This window comes from Octopus sinensis, linkage group LG14 (assembly GCF_006345805.1).
Source record: "Octopus sinensis linkage group LG14, ASM634580v1, whole genome shotgun sequence".
Classification (NCBI taxonomy): domain Eukaryota; kingdom Metazoa; phylum Mollusca; class Cephalopoda; order Octopoda; family Octopodidae; genus Octopus; species Octopus sinensis.
In genome coordinates this window covers 11,424,237-11,439,236 of record NC_043010.1, presented here as the reverse complement: position 1 = coordinate 11,439,236, position 15,000 = coordinate 11,424,237, and the positions used below count along the sequence as shown (strand labels likewise).

Here is a 15,000-nt window from a genome sequence, read left to right as displayed (position 1 = left end):
TGATCATTACCAACATCGCCTTACTGGCACCTGTGTCGGTGGCATGTGTAAAATGATTCGAGTGAGGTCATTGCCAGTACAGCCTGACTGGCCCCTGTGCCGTAGCACATAAAAGGGCACCATTCGAGCGTGATCATTACCAACATCGCCTTACTGGTACCTGTGCCAGTGGCATGTGTAAAAAGATTCGAGTGAGGTCATTGCCAGTACCTCCTGACTGGCCCCTGTGCTGTGGCACATAAAAGGGCAACATTCGAATGTGATCATTACCAACATCGCCTTACTGGTACCTGTGCCGGTGGCATGTGTAAAAAGATTTGAGCGAGGTCATTGCCAGTACCACCTGACTGGCCCCTGTGCCGTAGCACATAAAAGGGCACCATTCGAGCGTGATCGTTACCAACATCGCCTTACTGGTACCTGTGCCAGTGGCATGTGTAAAAAGATTCGAGTGAGGTCATTGCCAGTACCTCCTGACTGGCCCCTGTGCTGTGGCACATAAAAGGGCAACATTTGAGTGTGATCATTACCAACATCGCCTTACTGGTACCTGTGCCGGTGGCATGAGTAGAATGATTCGAGTGAGGTCATTGCCAGTACCTCCTGACTGGCCCCTGTGCTGTGGCACATAAAAGGGCAACATTTGAGTGTGATCATTACCAACATCGCCTTACTGGTACCTGTGCCAGTGGAATGTGTAAAAAGATTCGAGTGAGGTCATTGCCAGTACCTCCTGACTGGCCCCTGTGCTGTGGCACATAAAAGGGCAACATTCGAATGTGATCATTACCAACATCGCCTTACTGGTACCTGTGCCGGTGGCATGTGTAAAAAGATTTGAGCGAGGTCATTGCCAGTACCACCTGACTGGCCCCTGTGCCGTAGCACATAAAAGGGCACCATTCGAGCGTGATCGTTACCAACATCGCCTTACTGGTACCTGTGCCAGTGGCATGTGTAAAAAGATTCGAGTGAGGTCATTGCCAGTACCTCCTGACTGGCCCCTGTGCTGTGGCACATAAAAGGGCAACATTCGAGTGTGATCATTACCAACATCGCCTTACTGGCACCTGTGCCGGTGGCATGTGTAAAAAGATTTGAGCGAGGTCATTGCCAGTACCACCTGACTGGCCCCTGTGCCGTAGCACATAAAAGGGCACCATTCGAGCGTGATCGTTACCAACATCGCCTTACTGGTACCTGTGCCGGTGACATGTGTAAAAAGATTTGAGTGAGGTCATTGCCAGTACTGCCTGACTGGCCCCTGTGCCGTGGCACATAAAAGGGCACCATTCGAGTGTGATCATTACCAACATCGCCTTACTGGCACCTGTGTCGGTGGCATGTGTAAAAAGATTCGAGTGAGGTCATTGCCAGTACCGCCTGACTGGCCCCTGTGCCGTGGCACATAAAAGGGCACCATTCGAGTGTGATCATTACCAACATCGCCTTACTGGCACCTGTGTCGGTGGCATGTGTAAAAAGATTCGAGTGAGGTCATTGCCAGTACCGCCTGACTGGCCCCTGTGCCGTGGAACATAAAAGGGCACCATTCAAGTGTGATCATTACCAACATCGCCTTACTGGTACCTGTGCCGGTGACATGTGTAAAAAGATTTGAGTGAGGTCATTGCCAGTACTGCCTGACTGGCCCCTGTGCCATAGCACATAAAAGGGCACCATTCGAGTGTGATCATTACCAACATCGCCTTACTGGTACCTGTGCCGGTGACATGTGTAAAAAGATTTGAGTGAGGTCATTGCCAGTACTGCCTGACTGGCCCCTGTGCCATAGCACATAAAAGGGCACCATTCGAGTGGGGTCATTACCAACATCGTCTTACTAGCACCTGTGCCGGTGGCATGTGTAAAAAGATTCGAGTGAGGTCATTGCCAGTACCTCCTGACTGGCCCCTGTGCTGTGGCACATAAAAGGGCACCATTTGAGTGTGGTCGTTACCAACATTGCCTTACTGGCACCTGTGCTGGTGGCATGAGTAGAATGATTCGAGCAAGGTCATTGCTAGTACCACCTGACTGGCCCCTGTGCCATGGCACATAAAAGGGCACCGTTCGAGTGTGATCGTTACCAACATCGCCTTACTGGTACTTGTGCCAGTGGCATGTGTAAAAGATTTGAGCGAGGTTGTTGCCGGTACTGCCTGACTGGCACGTAAAAAAAAAAGCACCCACTACACTCTCGGAGTGGTTGGCATTAGGAAGGGCATCCAGCTGTAGAAACTCTGCCAGATCAAGACTGGAGCCTGGTGCAGCCATCTGGTTCGCCAGCCCACAGTCAAAACCATCCAACCCATGCTGGCATGGAAAGCGGACGTTAAACGATGATGTTGATGATGATGATGATGATGATGACTCACTACATTAAAAATGTCAACTCTAATATATCTCTGCTTTTCCTAACTTATTAAACTTGTTCTTCAATTCTTCTTAAACCATTCTCTTTCGCTTTACTCTCTTATTGCAGTCCATATACTCATTCACTCCAGAATAAAAATCTACTTCAAAGCCTCCATTTCTTCCTTCTGAGAATCACTGTCCCATGAAACAGTCACTTCATTCCTCTATGTGTTGTTCCTACATTATGCTAGCCTGAAAGTTTCATTAAACTCCACATTCACAACTGCAATCTCATCCATGAAAACCCTAACACACACAAACAAAATAAGGTATGTCAGATTCTGTATTAAAGAGACACAGTTGATCTACATGTTCTATAGAGAAAAGATATGACAGTGAAAATGTGTGTGTATACATGTGTGTGTGTGTATGTATGTGTGTGTGTATACATGTGTGTGTATACATGTGTGTATATACATGTTTGTGTATACATGTGTGTGTGTATACATGTGTGTGTGTGAGTGTGTGTGTATGTGTATACATGTTTGTGTATACATGTGTGAGTGTGACTGTGTGTGTGTATACATGTGTGTGTATGTGTATATATGTTTGTGTATACATGTGTGTGTATACATGTGTGTGTATGTGTATATATATGTTTGTGTATACATGTGTGTGTGTGAGTGTGAGTGTGTGATTCATTGTAAGCTTGTGTTTGTGGACAGTGATAGAGTGAACGTGTGTCTGTGTGTATGTGTATATGTGTGTGTTGTGTGAATGTGGTTGAATATAAGTTTCTGTGTGTGCACAAACTCATAGAAAAAATGTGTGAGTGTGTGTGAGAGTCTGTATGTGGTTGAACATAAATGCGTGTGTGTACGCACAGAGTGATAGAGAGGAAGCATGCAAATATGTATGTTAGTGTGTGTGTATATGTATATGTGTGTGTGTGTGTTTGTGGCTGCGTATGAATTTGTGAGCGTATGCATAAGGACATGAAGTAGCATAAATATAATGAAATTGCATTATCCTCTTGATTTATTGGACTACAAATGACTCATAATATATCTATATGTATATTTGTCTCAATAATAACATAAGAAAAAGATTTAAGGATCATAATATGCCTCTGTTTAATGTGTTTGTATTACTTGCACAGACGTATAAGATCATCTGTATATCCATTTCTTTGTGCATCTTAATGAATATATGAATTACTATATGTGTCTTTGTGCTTGTGCGTACATGTATATATATATATATATACACACACACACGTGCATGTGTGTGTGTGTGTATTTGTTTGTATGAAATGAATATTAACAATGTATAATGCATGCCTGAATGATAACAAGAGAAAACACTTAAGGAAAGAAATTAGCTTACGTTTTACATTATTCAAATCCTTGTCACCAGTCTAAAAGTAGATATAGATTAGTTCAGAAGAACAAAACATTCTCGTAAATATATACTTAGCATCAAATGTAGGTTTCTGATTTCGATTCTTCTAACCTAAACGTCTCACCAGAGTTGTACTTTGCCAGCCTTAATTTTATGCATCTTTGCTCAACGCATCACCATATATATATATAGATTCTTTTAGTGGAGGCGCAATGGCCCAGTGGTTAGGGCAGCGGACTCACGGTCATAGGATTGCGGTTTCGATTCCCAAACCGGGCGTTGTGAGTGTTTATTGAGCGAAAAACACCTAAAGCACCACGAGGCTCCGGCAGGGGATGGTGGTGATCCCTGCTGTACTCTTTCGCCACAACTTTCTCTCACTCTTACTTCCTGTTTCTGTTGTACCTGTATTTCAAAGGGCCGGCCTTGTCACTCTCTGTGTCACGCTGAATATCCCCGAGAACTACGTTAAGGGTACACGTGTCTGTGGAGTGCTCAGCCACTTACACGTTAATTTCACGAGCAGGCTGTTCCGTTGATTCGGATCAACCGGAACCCTCGTCATCGTAACCGATGGAGTGCTTCCTTTATATAGACTCTTTTACTTGTTTCAGTCATTTGACAGTGGCCATGTTGGAGCACCCCAGGACTTATTGTTTGTAAGCCTATTACTTATTCTATCAGTCTCTTTTGCTGAACTGTTAATTTACGGGAACGTAAACACACCAGCATCGGTTGTCAAGCGATGTTGGGGGGGGGGGACAAACACAGACACACAAACATACACACACATACACATATATATATACATATATACACATATATATACGACGGGCTTCTTTCAGTTTCCATGTACCAAATCCACTCACAAGTTGGCCTAAGACTATAATAGAAGACACTTGCCCAAGGTGCTATGCAGTGGGACTGAACCCGGAACCATGTGGTTTGTAAGCAAGCTACTTACTACACAGCCACTCCTACGCCTATATGTATATATGTACATATATATATAGATATATGTATGTGTTCCCCACACCATTGCTTGACAACCGATGCTGGTGTATTTACATCCCAATATCTTAGTGGTTCGGCATAAGAGACCAATAGAATAGGCTTACAAAGAATAAGTCCTGGAGTCGATTTGCTTGACTAAAGGTGGTGCTCCAGCATGGCTACAGTCAAATGACGGAAACAAACGAAAGAACAAACTCTGAAAGGAAAAATGGCAAAGTTAATCTTGGCAGAATTTGAACTCAAAGCATAAAGATGGACAAAATACCTATTTCTTTACTACCCACAAGGGGCTAAACACAGAGGGGACAAACCAGGACAGACGAACAGATTAAGTCAATTACATCGACCCCAGTGCATAACTGGTAGTAAATTTATCGACCCCAAAAGGATGAAAGGCAAAGTCTACCTCGGTGGAATTTGAACTCAGAACGTAACGGCAGACGAAATACTGCGAAGCCTTTCGCCCGGCGTGCTAACGTTTCTGCCAGCTCGCTGCCTTTGGACAAAATACCACTAAGCATTTTGCCCAGCAGGGTAACAATTCTACCAGTTTGCTGCCTTAGAAGCAGTAAATATTGAGAATCAGGAATTATCTCAGAGCCATCTGAGACGATTCTATTTTCTAAGAGCCTCCACTCAGTGATGGCTTATTCCTTCCTCTATTGAGGGAATGCTTGGTTAGAAATATAAGCCAAATCTTCCTTAAATTTACACCTTACCATCTTACAGAGAAGGCACAGTTCATACAGTAATATAATCTTAACCCTTTAGTGTTCGCATTATTCTGTCAAAATTAATGCTTCTTCATCTACATTGTTTTGAACTAATCATGCATTATCTTGTAGCTATGAGATTTTAATAAGGTAGCTGTTAATTTTTTAAACGGTATTGTAGGGCTGGTGTGAGAGACCAGATATGGCTAGTTTGAACATAAAACAAGTAGAATATTTTTGGCTAGATATGGCCGGTTTAAATGCTAAAGGGTTAAATGCATTATGCCTGAAAGCAAGAAATAAAGCTGGATTCTCATGGCTGGAATAATTTTTGACTGTAAGTGCCAATCTTAACAACAACAATTTCCTCCAAGTCTTATATTTGTTAACTTCATTCATCAGTCAAAGCTGGTATATTTTGATTACCATTGGTTTTGTCTTTGTTTGTCTTGTCACGGTCCTTTACAAATACTTAAGGTTTTAAACAAGTATACACACATGCATAATTAGGGAGCATCTATATGATTGATTGGTAACCAAATTTCATCAAAATCTCATACTATCTTTCAGCTGAATTGCGTTTGAGCAAACACGGTTGTTATCATTTTTTAACATCCACTTTGCCATGCTTGCAGGGGTCATTCTCTCTTTCTGTCTCTCTCTTTCTCTTTCTCTCTATCTTTTTCTTTCTTTCTCCCACTCTCTCTTTCTCTTTCTCCCTCTCTGTCTTTCTCTCTCTTCCTCTTTCACACACACACACATATTTGGTTCGATTTGTTTACCGAAACTCTTCAAAGTGGTGCCCCAGCATAGCTACAGACCAATAAATTACTTACTTACTTGTACTTGTGGTGATATTCACCCTGGGCGGGTTGAGTCGGCTTCATCTACCACCCTTGAGGCATCTAGAACCATGGCAGTGGAAGAAGTTTCGTGGGAATATGAATTTCACAAGTAGTCCCCAACAATCCCGCATGTAGAGACATCCTGTTTGCTGCAGATTGCCCGTAGACGCAGGGACAGAATGACCGAGGTTGCCGAAACAGACACTCTGAGAATTTTCACCAGAGCCCCATCTGCCAGGTTGTGGCTCTAATATCCCTCGATGTCAGACCAATCTGCCTTGGGTGGCCCTACCAGGAACCGAAGTTCCCAACGGCATAGCTCTAACACTACCTATTGCCAGCATTCCCACCACGGTGAGAAGGGGATGGACTTTGGGGACGCTAACTGAAATTGAATAAAGGATAGAAAATAAGATAGAACGTCTTCAAGACATACAAATATAGATACATACATCTACATGTCTTTTCTCCGAAGTACTCCTGGTGGATGGTGAAGCCATAAAAACATTACTGTAAGACATCATATGTTTTGGGTAATTAAGCCTAGCAGATCCCATCCTGTCCAATTACTCTTTTACTTGTTTCAGTCATTTGACTGTGGCCATGCTGGAGCACCGCCTTTAGTCGAGCAAAACGACCCCAGGACTTATTCTTTGTAAGCCTAGTACTTATTCTATCAGTCTCTTTTGCTGAACCACTAAGTTATGGGGATGTAAACACACTAGCATCGGTTGTCAAGTGATGTTGGGGGAACAAACACAGATGCACAAACACACACACACACACACACACACATATATATACATATATATGACAGGCTTCTTTCAGTTTCCATCTACCATATCCACTTACAAGGCTTTGGTCAGCTCGAGGCTATAGCAGAAGACACTTGCCCAAGGTGCCACACAGTGGGACTGACCCCAGAACCATGTGATTGGTAAGCAAGCTACTTACCACACAGCCACCAGAATTTTTTAAAAGATAAATCTATATATGCAGGATGATAAATTCCTTGTTGTGCTATGTAGACTATAGATATTTGTAAGATTTATTTTCTCATTTCTCATTCTCATTTACTTGTTTCAGTCATTTGACTGTGGCCATGCTGGAGCACCGCCTTTAGTCGAGGAAATTGACCCCAGGACTTCTTCTTTGTAAGCCTAGTACTTATTCTATTGGTCTCTTTTGCCGAACTGCTAAGTTACGGGGATGTAAACACACAAGCATCGGTTGTCAAGCGATGTTGGTGGGGGGACAAACACAATACACACACATACATATATATATATACATATATACCATGGGCTTCTTTTGTTTCCATCTACCAAATCCACTCACAAGGTTTTGGTTGGCCCGAGGCTAAAGTAGAAGACACTTGCCAAAGGTGCCACACAGTGGGACTGAACCCAGAACCATGTGGTTGGTTAGCAAGCTACTTACCACACAGCCACTCCTACGTTAATGCTTTTATTTTGAAACGTGATTATTTAAATTAAAGTACATGCTTTTCCCCTTTTTCACGACCCCTGAAATGCCATCATGCGCTCCCTGTGGATGCAGTTAATCCAGGTTGTGAAGCTCTGCTCTGTGCTGTCAATTAACCTTCTTATCATGCAATGTAGCCAATTCAGAGATGGTGATGATGAGAGAGAGAGAGAGAGCGAGAGTGAGAAAGAGAGTGATGGGTTGTAGGAATAATTGACCCAGCATTGTGCTGGATTAGTACTTATCAAGTGGATTAGTATTTAGCAATCTTGACCGGATGAAAAGCAAGATTTAGACTTGAAGGTAGAGAGTTGCAATGAATGCGCTAAGATATTTTATCCACAACTTCAATGGTGTAGTCAAACTTAGCTACACTTCTACATAGATAAATAGGCATAAACACAAATACATACAATTACATAACTACATACATACATACATACATACATATATATATAGATATATTCATACATACATACATACATGCATACATACATACATACGTACATACTTACTTACATACATATGTACATACATAACTACATATATACATACATGCATACATACATACACACACACACATACATACATATATATACATACATATATATACATACATATATATACATACATACATATATACATACAATTACATAACTACGTACATACATACATACATATATATATATTCATACATATATATACATACATACATACATACATACGTATGTACATACATACATACATACATACATACATACATACATGCATACATATATACATATGTACATACATAACTACATATATACATACATATACATACATACATAAATACATACATGCATGCATGAAAGGTCAAAAGTCCATCCCAAGGCATAGGCTAATAAAACCAGTTTTCCAAGATTCTATGGTGTACACAGTCGCCATGATAGATCATTAGCCACTACACACATTTTTTTCTCTCCTTGTCTTTTTTTGTGTCCCTTTCTGTAGAAGAGCATAGGCTCGAAACATAAAAGACTTTTTCTATTCCTGAGCGTTATCCTAATACATTTGTTTATTTGTACACCATCTGCCTTCGTCTTTTGTTTTTTTCTGTGTCCCTTTCTGTAGAAGAGCGTAGGCTTGAAACAAAAGACTTTTTCTAATCCTGAGCATTATGCTAATACATCTGTTTGCTTTGTACACCTCCTGTCTTCGTCTTTTGTTTTTTTCGTAAACTCTCCCTACATATTTCCCCATGGATGGGATGCTGGTCCACTGCAAGATTACTATTTTTGCCTACTGACTAAACAGGAACAATTTGAAATGAAATGTTCTGCTCAAGAACACAACACATTGCCTGGTTCCAGGATTTGAAACCACAATCTTATTATCACGAGTGCAACATGCTAACCATTAGGCAATGTGCATCCACACACACACACACACACACACATGCCTGCAAGATTACAATTACAAGCCTGTTAATGGAATTGTGAAAATAAGTAAAAAATATTCCAGGAGTTTTGCCTGCAGTGTGTATAGATGTGTATATAACTAAGAACTGGTGTATATGCACACATACACACATACTTAAGTTAAAACAGATCAATTTGCATACAGTGCAGCATTCCTGTATGCGAAGATGTAAGTGGGTACATGTATGGGCTAATTCAGTGGTATAGACATACTTGTATAAGTATATACAAACATACGTACATATGTACATATACACATGCACACATATATATATATATGTATATATATACATAGAGACATAAAGACATACATATTTACATACATACATGCATACATATGTACATATATGCAGACACACATGCATACTTGCTTAAATACATTCTTACATATTGTCATACATACATACAAACATACATACATATACATACATACATACATGCTTACATGCCTGAATACTTATATACAACATGCATATATATATATATGTGTGTGTGCGTGTGTGTGTATGTGTGTGTGCATCCATCCATACATACATGCATATAGTCTTACATACATACGTACATACATATATACATACGTACGTATACACATACATACATAATGTATACATACATACATACATACATACATGCATGCATACATACATACATACATACATACATACATGCATGCATGCATACATACATGCATACATACATACATACATACGTACGTACACACATACATACATAATGTATACATACATACATACATACATACATACATACATACATACATGCATACATACATACATACATACATGCATACATTCTTACAAACATACATACATACATACATACATACATACATGCATACATACATACATACATACATACATGCATAATTGCTTCGGTGATGTCATCTGAATTCCAATAGAAAGAACCTTGTTTCTGGATTGAAGAACAGCTCCTTCATTATTGGCTGGAACTTTGAAACATATTAACAGAACAACATACAAACACACACACACACACACACAGATGGTGCTAATGAACCTAGCTACATAAACCAATCTATTCCCGTTCATCGCTGCCATAACTAAATTAAAGATTCTATTTAAACCTGGAATGAATAGAACAATAAACTTGAGTTGCTTGCAATAATTATTTTATTTACATACATCGGAGGGTTTAATGATCAATCTTCAAAATAATTAACAGTTGCAATTAATAGTAAATAGCATTCTGATTTGATCTATTCAACGAAGGGTTTTGAAACTACAAATTGATGCGTTGCTGGCTTTCGGTTTAAATGAATGATTAGGAAGTTTTTTTTCTTTTTCCTTCAAACTTGTGTTCAGTTTGCTTGTCTGGTTATTTGCCTGTGTTTAACCGAAGGATTCGCCTCTGTGACTCAGTGTATGTATGAATTAAAGTGTTTGTTGTAGGCATGTGAGTACGGGTGTGGAGGCACATGGCCTAGTGGTTAGAGCAGCGGCGAGCTGGCAGAAACGTTAGCACGCCGGGCGAAATGCTTAGCGGTATTTCGTCTGCGTTATGTTGTGAGTTCAAATTCCGCCAAGGTCGACTTTGCCTTTCATCCTTTCGGGGTCGATAAATTAAGTACCAGTTACGCACTGGGGTCGATTTAATCGACTTAATCCCTTTGTCTGTCCTTGTTTGTTCCCTCTGTGTTTAGCCCCTTGTGGGTAATAAAGAAATAGGTTAGAGCAGCTGACACACGGTCGAGGGATCGCGGGTTTGAATCTCAGACCGGGGCGATGTACTCTTTACTCTTTTACTTGTTTCAGTCATTTGACTGCAGCCATACTGGAGCAGTGCCTTTAATCGAGCAACTCGACCCCGGGACTTATTCTTTTGTAAGCCCAGTACTTATTCTATCGGTCTCTTTTGCCGAACCGCTAAGTAACGGTGACATAAACACACCAGCATCGGTTGTCAAGCAATGCTAGGGGGATAAACACAGATGCACAAACACACACACGCATATATATATACATATATACGACGGGCTTCTTTCAGTTTCCGTCTACCAAATCCACTCACAAGGCTTTGGTCGGCCCGAGACTATAGTAGAAGACACTTGCCCAAGGTGCCATGCAGTGGGACTGAACCCGGAACCATGTGGTTGGTAAACAAGCTATTTACCACACAGCCACTCTTGCAACTATGTGTGTGTTTATGAGTGAAACACCTAAGCTCCATGAGGCTCCGGCAGAAGGTAATTGCGAAACTTCTGCTGACTCTTTCGCCACGACTTTCTCTCACTCTTTCCTCCTGCATCTTGCAGCTCACCTGCGACGGACCGGCGTCCCGTCCAGGTGGAGAACCTATACGCCAAGGAAACTGGGAAACCGGCCCTTATGAGCCCGGCATGGCTCGAGAAGGAACAAACATGTGAGTACGGGTGTGTACATGTGCATTAGTGTATGTGTGTGAATGAGTGTGTGTGTGTATGTGTGTGTGTGTGTGTGTGTGTGCATGTGTGAAAGAGAATATGTGAACATATACTCTTGCAAATGAACAGAAACGCACATGCACACACATGTGCACACATACACATACACATGCATGCACACACACACGTGACTTTTCACAGATACACACATATAGGTTTCCATTTACTGTTCAATGTCAAATACTATTATACAAATGGAACACTATTTCTCTCTGTCCCTCTCTCTCTCTCTCTCTCTCTCTAGCTATCTGTCCCTCCCTCTCTCTCTCTGTCCCTCTCTATCTATCTGTCTGTTTGTCTATCTGTCTGTCTATCTATCTATCTATCTATCTATTGATCGCTTTTCTTTCCCTCTTCCCCTTTTTTTCCCCTTTTTTCTTCTATTTTTTTTCATTTCTCTTTTCTTTTGTTCCTTTTCCTTTTCTTCTTTTTTTTTCTTTTTTGTTCTTTTTTTTCCTTTTACAATCCCTTTTGATGGAAAACCTATGCCACCTTTTTATTGTTTCTTTTGCTTTTTGTTTTTTGTTTTTTTCATCCCCTAAAAGAAAAGCTCTACCTTGTAACTTGTCCCATCTGTGTGCAGCCCTGTGTGGCTAATAAAGAAATATCTCTATCTATCTATCTATCTATCTATCTATCTATCTATCTATCTATCTATCTATCTATCTATCTATCTATCTATCTATCTACCTATCCATCCATCTATCTATATACAGTGGAACTTCAGTTTACAAATTTAATTTCTTCCTGAAAGTTGTTCATCACCTGAAATATTCATAAACTGAAACTATTTTTCCCATAGGAAATTCTAAAGAAGGCCCAGCAAACTTAAGCAGGGGATTTGCACTGAGTGAAAGCTAGGCACCAACGGATGCTCCCCTGCTGGTTCTTCTAGCTTGTTGCCAACTGTTGTTGCTAGCCTGCATGTTCATTACTCCAGACGCTGTTTATCACCTGAGACATTTTCCATTTGAAAAATAGGTTGTAAACCAATATGTTCATGATGTGAAGCATTCGTAAGCTGAGGTCTACTCTCTTTATCTTTGTCATACACATTTGTGTGTGCATGTATGTATGTATGTATGTGTGTATGTGTGTGTATAGACACACACATGGATGTGAGGGAGAGAGTAAGAAAAAGATGGAGTTGATTATATAGAAAGACGTGTAAAGTCTATGAAAGTGTAGCTGATTCTCTCTCTGCACCAGTTACGACCATGAGTGCTCAAGTTGATCTGATCAACAGAACAGCCTGCTTGTGAGTTTAACATGCAAGTGGTTGAGCTCTCCACAGACAGGTACACCCTAAATGTAATTCTCAAGGAGATTCAGTGTGACACTGATTGTGACAAGGGCATCCCTTTGAATTACAGGTACCACATATTTTTGCCAGCTGAGTTGACTGGAGCAACATGGAATAAACTTTAACTAAAGAAGCACACAATACATAACTAAGAGTATGGTGTATATTTCCACAAAGTAAAATAGTGGCAGTAACTTCAAACAAAATACTTAACTGTTCTATGAGTGTTTCAATACAACCCCCTTTTCTCTTAAAATGCATCTGTATTTAAAAAAAAAAAACAGGCGCAGGAGTGGCTGTGTGGTAAGTAGCTTGCTAACCAACCACATGGTTCCGGGTTCAGTCCCACTGCGTGGCATCTTGGGCAAGTGTCTTCTGCTATAGCCCCGGGTCGACCAATGCCTTGTGAGTGGATTTGGCAGACGGAAACTGAAAGAAGCCTGTCGTATATATGTATATATGTATGTGTGTGTGTCTGTGTTTGTCTCCCTAGCATTGCTTGACAACCGATGCTGATGTGTTTACGTCCCCGTCACCTAGCGGTTCGGCAAAAGAGACTGATAGAATAAGTACTGGGCTTACAAAAAGAATAAGTCCCGGGGTCGATTTGCTCAACTAAAGGCGGTGCTCCAGCATGGCCGCAGTCAAATGACTGAAACAAGTAAAAGAGTAACGAGTAGATGTGTTGAGATGTGTTTAAAAAGACAGATGTATTATAAGCTAGCTTAAAACCTGCATTCTGTGTGAACTTTTAACCTATCTCCTGTGGAGGGCTATTTAGGCCTGTGGCCCAAAACTAAAGAGAGCAATAATAATAAGACATTTATTGGTACTCTACCAATATGGTATTAATTTAAATTCAGTTTAAATGAAATGTTTGTAAGTTCACAAATTTTGAGAGTTCTTTTAGAATTTGAATTTCCACTGCTAGCATATAACAAATTCTCATCCCAACCTGATCCCAAGCATTTGCCAAGATATTGCATCCTTTAAAACCTCCATGTTTCCCAAAATTTGCCAACACTACACCTGATATCCCATGCTCCATACACATGCACACATGTATATCATGACTCATACTCTGCTCACTTTCCTTGCTTTTGAACATAATTCTATGTACTGTACCTTGATGAAAGTTACCTCTTTTTTCATTCTTATTCATACGTTTTCCCCTTCTATCAATGTTCACAGAACACCTCAGTGCAACAAAGAATGAATAAAGAGGCAACTTTCATCAATAAATACCTTCCCTAACTCAATATGAACACATAACATAATACAGAACACTACTAACCTTTCAATTAATACCACTAACCCCCATACATCCCATACACCATTCACATTACAGATCTATATCTACCTAACTGCATCAAATCCAGAACTACTTACCTCCCTTTTTACTCAGGACTAGTAGACCTGACACCGTTCATTAATCAGTGTGCATTCAAAAGAATGATTAGTAAATTTATGAAACCAGTATGCTTTTAAATCTCTTTGACAATTCACAATAATGACTTTTATTACTTTTAGTCCTACCTCAGTTCATCTAGTTGTATATATTTGTCATTACTTTTCATAAAAAGCCTTTACTTTTTTTGATTTCCAATGTGCAATTTTGCTTATTTTTCTACTTACTTTCCCCATACATTTCCACATTTCCTCATGTAGTTTCTATTCTCTTTTTGTAACATATTTCTATTACATATATATATATATGAACGATGTCATGCCTGCCTGGGTGGCTCCTGTGTTGGTGGCACATAAAAAGCACCCACAACACTCTTAGAGTGGTTGGCATTTGGAAGGGCATCCAGCTGTAGAAACATTGCCAGATTAGCTTAGACCTTGGTGCAGTCGCTGGCTCTCCAGACCTCAGTTAAACTATCCAACTCTATCCAACTCCACATGAAAAACGGACGTTAAACGATGATGATGATGATGATAATATATGTGCATATATATA

At 40.4% G+C, this 15,000-nt stretch overlaps 1 protein-coding gene across 12 annotated transcripts in view; it reads left to right on the top strand.

Moving 5' to 3' along the window:
* LOC115218983 (protocadherin gamma-A11-like) overlaps positions 1 to 15,000 on the top strand; it is a 134,277-nt gene that overhangs the window by 33,539 nt on the left and 85,738 nt on the right. For 3 of the 12 annotated variants that reach the window (XR_005001794.1, XR_005001792.1, XR_005001793.1), the window contains one exon: positions 2,486 to 2,687. The exons of 8 other annotated variants lie outside the window; for them this stretch is intronic. The gene's annotated coding sequence lies outside the window, so the exon portion shown is untranslated. Of the gene's footprint in view, positions 1 to 2,485; positions 2,688 to 12,536; positions 12,581 to 15,000 lie in introns of those variants that run through there. One more of the 12 variants, XM_036508624.1, reaches the window with a different exon arrangement.